The sequence below is a fragment of the Corvus brachyrhynchos genome, unplaced genomic scaffold, assembly GCF_000691975.1.
Source record: "Corvus brachyrhynchos isolate BGI_N302 unplaced genomic scaffold, ASM69197v1 scaffold18, whole genome shotgun sequence".
Lineage (NCBI taxonomy): Eukaryota > Metazoa > Chordata > Aves > Passeriformes > Corvidae > Corvus > Corvus brachyrhynchos.
In genome coordinates, this window is record NW_008246064.1 from 62,763 (window position 1) to 69,903 (window position 7,141).

General features: G+C 46.4%; 1 long non-coding RNA gene across 1 annotated transcript in view; it reads left to right on the forward strand.

Annotated features, from left to right (window-relative positions):
• Nucleotides 1-7,140, forward strand: part of LOC108449752 — an 11,920-nt gene extending 4,780 nt beyond the window's left edge. The window contains exons 2-3 of the long non-coding RNA XR_001866031.1: nt 2,947-2,962; nt 6,752-7,140. This is a non-coding gene — a long non-coding RNA (uncharacterized LOC108449752). The remainder of the gene's footprint in view (nt 1-2,946; nt 2,963-6,751) is intronic.
• Nucleotide 7,141: the final 1 nt, after the last annotated feature.

Sequence of the window (7,141 nt, forward strand, 5' to 3'; positions counted from 1 at the left end):
CCTGTTGAATTCCCGCGCTGAAGTCCTGCTGGGAATGGGCCTTTTCAGCTCCCAGGGCTCTTAGGCTGCTGATGTTCAGATAAGAAAAGCTCCAGGCTTCCAGATCTTCCTCTTTTAAAGGGAAGAAAATAAAAAACCCCCAGGATTTAGGGGAGATGAGGCTCCTGAAGTTTTGTCTTTTAGACTTCAGAAGCCTGAGGGCATTTTTTAGCTCCTTTTGCATAAGGAAAACCGAAAACTGGGATAAAATTCCAATTATTGTGTGGGTTGCACTTAAGAAAGAGAAAAATCTCCTTCAGCTCAAGCTCTTGAAGCACCAAGAAATGCTGGAGCTGCCGATCCCCGGAATTAAAATCCAATTTTATTTTTTATCAGCATTCTCATGACGAAATTGGGATGTTTCCATGAGGAGAGGAGCTGATAAAGTTTAAATGTAAAGAATTTTGGTCAAAATGCGGCTCCATATAAGGAATTTTGGTAGAAATGTGGCCCCTATATAAAGAATTTTTATATAAATGTTGTTCTTCAGCCTTACAAAAGCTTTTCCTGGAGTTTAATTGGAGTTTAATTTTTGTTTTTTAACAAAATTAACACACCAAGCTGCTGGAAACGGATCAAAGGTGGTGAAGTTTCCTGGTGCTGGGGTTACTTTTTTTGTTATTTGGTTGATTTTGTGGATTTTTAGGTTCTTTTTTGCATGTATTCACCACTTCTCAGGGTGTTCAGTTTTATTTTGAGCCTTATTTTGGACTTTACCAACTCTTCTCTCCTGGTTTTCCTGGAAAGGAGCCACAAAGTGCAGGAATTCCACGGTAATTTTCATCCTGCTTTTATTTCTGGTGCCTGCAGGCACCAAGGTGCAGCTGAGGGAATTGCTCCAAACCTGTGGAGCTGGAAGAGCTCTGGAAAACCCCTGGGTTGTGTCTTGGGATGGATCCTGAGCTTGGAACAGGGGGATTTTATGTAACTTCATCCCAGCGTGGGAGGAATTTGGCACAAGGTTCCTGAGGGAACGGCAGCGCGTTCCCTAAGTTTGGAATTCTATTTCTGGGGATTTTTTGGGGGGGAGAAGGAAGAGGCTGGGAAGGAAAATGGGATCCATAACCTTACTTTTAGGAAAGTCAACACATTCTAATGCATGGAATCCCAGAATCCCAAATGGTTTGGGTTGGAATGGGATCATCCAGTGCCACCCAGGGACACCTTCCACTATCCCAGGTTTCTCCAAGCCCCGTCCTTGGACACTGCCAGGGATGGGGATCATCCGTTCCCTCTCTTTTTCCTGCAGGATTTTTCTGGGAGTTGAAGGATCTCGACTCTCTTTTCTCCCTGACATTAATTATTCCCGTTATTAATGATAAACACGGAATTTAATTACCTCTCTCCCCATGCACAGCTGATTAAAGGTGGATTTTTGTGTATAAAGTGAGTTATTTTTGCTTTTGAACCCTCAGCTTCCACCTGGTGGTTGTAATTCCCTGCTGCAGCTGCCTGGGGAGGTCTGGAAAATCTTCCTGGAATCACTGAGCTTGGGAAAGGCCCTTCAGTCATCAAATCCAGGGGTTTTGTTGAGAGTTGACTCCACCAACCCCCAAACCCCAACCCCCAAACCGCGCGATGCTTCCTGAAAGTCCCAAACTCCTCTTTTGGTGGCCCTAAAATTGAAAGCTCCTTTCAGGCCTTGATTCCAATCTAAGTGCTGCTCTTGGAGAGCTCCTGAATCTGTGGGATTTGGAATTCCTGGCCTGCTTGACCCCATTAAATCCCGTCTGTGCCCTCGTGTGCTCCGCAGGCCGGAACTCCCGGCTCGGGTTTCCTTGATGGAATCAAACGCCGTTCGTGCTGCTCTGGGAATAATTTATAGTCTTTTAATAAGCTGCATCAATTGGATGGGAGCCTTTGCAGAGGCAGGAGAATATTCCTGTGGGGATAGTTCTCCCCAGCACTTCCTTTTGCTCCCACTTCCCAGTCTGTGATGGTTTCAATGGGGACATGGGTGGTTCTTGTGCTGTCACCGCGTCCGGGTTGCTCCAAAATGGAAAATTTTGGCTTTTTCATCCAGAATTGGGATATTTCTCATTGAGCTGATGCTTGAGGGGGAATCTGGGAACCTTTTCTGTGGGAAATCTTTGCCTGTGTCACCACAGCGGTGCTGAATTATGGTTTAAAAGCTGATAAAAAGGAGGAAAATTCCAGCTCTGAAGGGGATTTTGGGATCTCTGGCAGATCCATGACAGAGAGATGGGTGAACTTTTGATGTCTTGGCTGAGGTGTGTTGGGAGGGCCGAGAAATTCCCTGACACTCTCCAAGGAACCGAGCAAAGCAAGGAGAGGGAGTTGTGTCCTTGTTCCTTCCTTGAGGAGAAACAACTTTGCTGTGGGATCGGAGCGGAGAACTTGGGAAGAATGAAAAGTGGGGCTTTCCCGTTGGCTCAGCATGGAGAATGGTCCTAATGAGTTCATGATTAAGCTGCCAGAATAGTGATTAATTATGCAAATAGCCAGGGCAGAGGCACAGCAGTCAGACCTTCATTAATATCTTTAATTTCTGTCAGTGAGAGGCCAAAACTTTCAGTTATTCAGGAAAACATTCAAATGGAAAGAACCCCAAATCCACCTTCTTCCATCCCCTTCCTGAGGGTTTTATTCCTGCAGCCTGTTGGAATAACTGGAGACAGCACCAAGCCAGCAGTTCTCTCCAAAAAGGTTTGCTCTGTCCCAATCCATGTGGGATTTTCCAGGGAATTTTGGAGCCTCCCAGCTGTGCCGTGCTCCCCTCCAGAGCCGGGTTTGCCTCCGGGTGCCATCGGTGTTTCCCTCCCTCCGTGTCCCAGGTCCATCCCATTCCACACCCAGATGTCCAGTGGGACATTTCTTGTTCCTGCCTGGTGTTCACACCTTCTCTCCTGTTCTTTTTTCCATGTTTCCCTGGCTGGATTGCAATAGAGAAGAAGAAAATGAGGTGAGTGGAAGCGATTGCAGCGTTTCTGGAAGTCCTGTGAGCCCGGCTGGCTTGGTTTGATGGAGACATTCCATGAATCCAGAGCAACTGAGGGGCTGGATTAAGGAAAGGGGTGCTTTTCTGGGATTCCTCTGGTTAGATTTGGGGAGGAGGGGCAACAATTCTCATTAAATTTGGGGAGGAGGGGCAATATTCTCACTAAATTGGGGAAGGAAGGGCAATAATAATTCTTACTAAATTTGGGAAAGAGGGGCAACAATTCTCATTAAATTGGGGAAGGAAGGGCAATAATAATTCTTGCTAAATTTGGGGAGGAAGGGCAATAATTCTTGTTTTGTTAAATTTGGGGAGGAAGGGCAATAATTCTTTGGGAAGGAGGGGCAATAATTCTCATTAAATTGGGGAAGGAGGGGCAATAATTCTCATTAAATTGGGGAAGGAAGGGCAATAATAATTCTTGCTAAATTTGGGGAGGAAGGGCAATAATTCTTGTTAAATTTGGGGAGGAAGGGCAATAATTCTCATTAAATTTGGGGAGGAAGGGCAATAATTCTTATTAAATTTGGGGAGGAAGGGCAATAATTCTTGTTAAATTTGGGGAGGAAGGGCAATAATTCTCATTAAATTTGGGGAGGAAGGGCAATAATTCTTATTAAATTTGGGGAGGAAGGGCAATAATTCCAGTGCCACTTGTGCCATAAGCGCACGGGATGCGATGGCACAGCTCGGTGTGGGTTGGTGTGGATTATTTAAGGACTTAATTTGTAAAAATAATGAGTTTTGCTGCCTGTGACTCAATGAATTTATTGGGAAAAGAGAAAACTTGCAGGCCTGGGATAGATTTTAATATCCTGCCTTCGGAATGAGGGCTGTTAATCATTTTGGATGCGCTGGTTTTTCCATTTTGGGGAATGTTCCCTGTCTGTAAAACGTGAAAGGAAGGATAATTCCTCTTCTCCTGGAGAGCTTTTCCAGTCATTCCCACCTATTACATTTCCCAAGTTACCTGTGGAGTGTGAAATTCTGGAAGCTGTGTTTTGTTCAAATTGCTGTTATTTAAGGAAAAAATCCCTGGAAGGGTGAGCACATGAGGGGGAAATAGCCTGGAATGTGGCAGCTCTTTTTTGCCCACAGATCCCATATTTGGGAAAAGGTGGATCTATCCAAACCCCCTTCTTCCCATTATTTCAAAGCTGTTGTGCTTGAAATTAGGAGGATTTTAATCAAACCATTGGCACGGTTTTGGCACATAAAATGATGGCACCAAAGCTGGAGTGAGAAGGAAAACTCCGAAATGCGGATTCCCTGAGTTTCCTGTATTTTAAAATTGATATTTATTCATTTATCATTTATAATTGATATGATTAAAGAATCCAGCCTCTGATAAGAATTTGGGTTTAGATTTGTGGAGATCCTTCAGGGTAAGGTTGGAGAGGAACCTGCTCGCTTCTGTTGTCCCAGGTTGGAGTAAAAAAAGTGTGGGAATTTCTGGTTGTAGGGATCATCACTGATCCAGGAATCCCCCAAAATGCTGTTCCCTCACTCTTCAGGAGGCTGGACCTGGTATCCTACAGGAGGGTGGTCTCAGTAGTGTTCATTTTGTCCTTCATTCTTCCCTGAGTTAATTGGTATAAATTTGTGGGTTAATCCCAGGATCACTTCTGATGTGTGGATTCTCTGGAAAACAGAAAAAAAATCAGCAGGACTTTGTGGGGGTGGTTGTGAGCAGTGGTGAGAGGAGCCCGTTTTGGAGCTGGAGATGCCCTTTCTTTTGGGTGCCTTTTTAGCCATGAAACTCCTTTGAAATCACCCCTGAAATGTCCCCTCATAAAAACCACCGATTTCAAGGAAATGCTTTTGGGTTTTGCTCCCAGTTTTCCCACAGCGAAGGGAATTTGCTGCTGCAGCTCCAGAGTGGTGCTGGGTTGGGTCACCAGATCGAGCCACGAACAGACCATTGAAAGGTTTTCACAATGAACCCCTTGATGTGTTGAAAACGAGGATTTTTTGGGATACATGATGTCCCAGGGTGCAAAAAGCCAGGATTTCCAATGCACCAATGTCTCATTTAATCATTTACTGGGGTGCCTTGAGCCTGGGCAGCTGCATGGTGTTTTACATGAGTTAAAGGATAACAAAATCCTTAATAATTCACAGGGGGCTGCAGGAAAATGCTGCTTCTGCCAAAAATGTGCTCATGGCACAGCTATGGGAGCAAAATCTGCCTCTGGACAATTTGGATACGACTCTTTCCACTGGAATTAGGCTTAACACACAAAATGGGATTACACCAATTCCCAGAGCAGCTGTGGCTGCCCCTGGATCCCTGGAAGTGTCCAAGGCCAGGCTGGATTTGGTTTGGAGCAGCCTGGGATAGCGGAAGGTGTCCTTGTTCCTGGCTGGGGGTGGAATGGGATGATCCTGAGGGTTCCTTCCCCCCAAACCATTCCAGAATTCCATGATTCTGATGCAGTTTGGATTTTGGACGTAGGGACTGTTGAGAGCAAAGCCCTTTTCCCGCTTTATCTTCTCCAGAATTTTATTCCTGGGGCACAGATGAGCTCTAAGATTCAAAATAGAGGGAGAAATGCCCAAATGGGTGAATATAGGGCACTCTGTGCTCTGAGAACTCCTGGGTTTGGGCTCGGAAGGTGCTGAGTGAGCTCCTGGGCAGGAGGCAGCCGGAACCTCCTGGTGGGAAGGACGTGGAGCAGGGAACAGTTGGTTGATCCAGAGGTGACGGAGTCATCACACACCAATGGGTCCTGATGGGAATTCTTGGGGAGTTGTTAATTAATGCTGGTCTAGGCCTGAGCCTGGGAACTTGCAGGAGTTAGTAATGACTGGGAGAGGGCTGTTGGAGGGAGGTGGGAGAGCACGGGTTTAAATTCCTTGTTGTTGGTCTGATTTGTGCTGGAACCAAATCACAGAATCCCAGACTGCTTTAGGTGGGAAGGAACCTTCAGGATTATCCCATTCCATTCCATTCCATTCCATTCCATTCCATTCCATTCCATTCCATTCCATTCCATTCCATTCTGCTGTGGCCATGGACACCCTCCCACTGTCCCAGCCTGCTCCAAGCCCCAATGTCCAACCTGGCCTTGGGCACTGCCAGGGATCCAGGGGCAGCCCCAGCTGCTCTGGCAATTCCAGCCCAGCCCCTCCCCACCCTCCCAGCCAGCAATTCCCAATTCCCAATCTCCCATCCAGCCCTGCCCTCTGGCACTGGGAAGCCATTCCCTGTGTCCTGTCCCTCCAGGCCTTGTCCCCAGTCCCTCTGCAGCTCTCCTGGAGCCCCTTTAGGCCCTGCAAGGGGCTCGGAGCTCTCCCTGTGTCCTTCCCTTCTCCAGTACTGGAAGGCTGCATCCAGGTGGAGTCACATGGAAACGAATGTACTTAAAGCTTAAAACTCAGGATATTTTGTAGTCTGGGACGGCAGAAGCAGCATAAGAAAAGCAGAGTTCTGTCATCAATTAACTTCATAAACTGAACTCTCTTTTTTTTAAAAAATAAGGATTAAGTGATCAAAGGACTTTGAGCTTGGTCATTAATAAGTCAGATAAAAAGCCTCAGCCCAAACCTCAGAGGAGGTTTTGTTCCAAGCTGGAGAAGTCTGAGGAATTGATTTTTTTCAGGACAGAGCCGGGCACCAAAGGCAGACCCAGGGTATGCATTTCTCTTTTATCATTGTGAAAAATTCACCAGGTGAAAGAAAATGCTGCAGAACTGAGTTCAAACCCCCAAAAAATCCAATTCCTCCAACTGCATCTTCTTTTTCGTCCGCAGGGCAAACCCGAAACGGTGCCGAGAGCCGGTTTTATCAAAGGCCCCGTGTTCAAAGGCGTCGCCTCGAGCCGCTTTCTGCCCAAAGGCACCAAAACCAAGGTTAACCTTGAGGAGCAGGGAAGACAAAAAGTGTCTTTCAGCTTTAGTTTAACCAAGAAAACTTTACCCAATCGATTCCTGGCTGCTCTGGGAAACGAGAAACAAAATGAAACTCCCACCCCTCCAGCAGTTCCCCTCCCGACTGATTTTAACCCCAAAAATAAACTGGACTTGGGGGACGCCGCTGGTTCAGCCGAGGAGTCTTCGCCCCCGAAACCGAAGGTAGAATTGGGGAAGATTCATTTCAAAAAACATTTACTGAACGTCACGGCAAAACCACCCCCGGCTCCA